Source organism: Ursus arctos, unplaced genomic scaffold (assembly GCF_023065955.2).
Source record: "Ursus arctos isolate Adak ecotype North America unplaced genomic scaffold, UrsArc2.0 scaffold_1, whole genome shotgun sequence".
In the NCBI taxonomy this organism is placed as follows: Eukaryota; Metazoa; Chordata; class Mammalia; order Carnivora; family Ursidae; genus Ursus; species Ursus arctos.
Genome location: NW_026622763.1, coordinates 42,992,839 through 42,994,965, shown reverse-complemented (window position 1 = coordinate 42,994,965; position 2,127 = coordinate 42,992,839).

Genomic DNA, 2,127 nt, shown 5'->3' with positions numbered 1-2,127 from the left:
TGACAAACATGCTGATTGGATGTTGATTCACTGTATAAAATAAGAATGGTAGTCAGTTTCCTTAATGTTTAAAAAAAAATGTTAGCATAAGCATTTTCATATTCACTCTGAAAGAAGAAAAAGCCAGTAAAGATGTTGTAATATTAAAAGGATCCAAATTTCTGTGGGAGTCTCTGTTTGGATGAAAGCTAGAACACGTACACAGTATCTCAGAGGGATGGACATGTGAAGCTCTGTTAAAGCAGCATGTGCCTAACCCATGGAATCACATGGAAAAACTCTTGACATCTTTACTTCTGTAGTCAGTCTCATTTTTCTAAAAACAGTTTAAACCAGTAAGAATTTTCCAGAAGTTGAATTTGAATCACCAACCTTCCAAGGAAAAGAATAAACAAAGCTAAGTAAACATATTTCAGCCTCAAAATTTCCTCCGCTCACTAACAGTTTCAACTTAAATTTGTTCCTCTTAAAGCACCCCAATTTCTTTATAGAATCTATCAAATGAGTCTCTTGTGGACGCCCACACTTGGCTGCAATCCTAAATGGTACTCAGACCAGACACATGCCGGTGCATTTTTAATTGCTAAAGCGAATAGTATCCATTTTAATTACACCCTCATCATTTATTACAGTCACTCTTCAGAATGTGAGGTCTTGGAATTAACACACTAAAAAGTACTCGTGGAGTCTGGGGCTTTGGCAGCCTGGGACAGAACTTCAGAGAACATGCTGTGTGAATTTTCCAAAGGAGGCAATCAATCTCAGAGGACCCACACAGGAGCTGTTCATTTGGAACCTCGCTGGTGGCTTTTATCTCAGATTTGAGGATCTCACGATCAATGGACATGCCTGCAAGTATAGAGCATAACCTGGATATTACTCTTAATCATTGCTTCAGTCTGTAAAAAGCTGGTCCCATCAATTGCCAAAGAGGGAGGCTCATCTAGAACCGGGTGGCTACATCTCTCTGCCAGTAAGTGCTTAATGACTCATTTTCCTCAACAGAATTTTCATAAGACTGGAATTCAGGGAGGGATGTCTGGAGAATGTCTGAAAGGAAGTTCGCAAGCCACTGTCCTGCTGTTTGCTGGAGAAAGCCTCCCATGTTAGCCAGACCAGTTGGTTAAAGCAAACAGCAACAGATTTCAGTATTGTTCCCTCGTGACCTTTCATGAACAACCCATGAAATAAATGTCGCCATGAAGTTTGTTTTAGTCAGGTTGAGAACATCATAAACTTCCAGAAAAGAAAATCATTAGTGGAAATACAAAAGACACAGTAGGTGAACAATTGTGTTTATGTGGAACCACAGAATCTATCCGAGTGACTTGCACTGAACCAGCCAGAATACTCCAAGAAACTGTTGTATGTATATATTTTTTACAAATTCAGTCAATCACTTTTTCTGATCCATCAGGTTGACCAGTTGCTTTGGAATTATATGGATTTAGCCAAAATGAAATTGCACTTAAGACTTACCTCTGTTTTCTAATGCTATTTTATTTGTTTTAGAGGCTTTATAATTACTGAATGGTCTTCTCTCTCAGAATATATTCTGATATGGAAGCAAAAATACCACTTTTGCAAAGCCATTTCCATTCTTCCAAAGGTCTGCTGGTAAATTATTCTTCCTGATCTTTCCATCTTTCTGGCCTGTGCATACACACCTAACCCATACTAAAATTCACCAGATGGCATTTTATTTCTTTAAAGTAAAGCAGTCGTGGGTTTAGACAGTTGAATTTTTAAACTTCTGTATTTACTGAAAGTGCATATGGTGCTATATGGACAAAGAAATTGTGCTGAAAGAAAAACATTTCTGTCCGCAAGTACCTCATAATCTCCCAGAGGAAGAAAAATGTGCAGTTATGTGGTGTATGTCTCACAAAATCTTATATGGCTTTAATTTTCTTCCTCTGCTAAAAAATAGATAATGTATATTGTGCATACCTGGAGGTTGCACTATTTTAAATTTCTCTTTTGGTTGCAAATAAAAGGGTTACACAAAATGCAATCATTTGCCAAAGCGATCCGTGAGTGATTTCTAGAAGAAAATGAAACATAAACCCGAACTTGTTAAAAAAAAAAAAAAAAACCTAAAACCTCTGTATGTCAACGTAAGCAGAT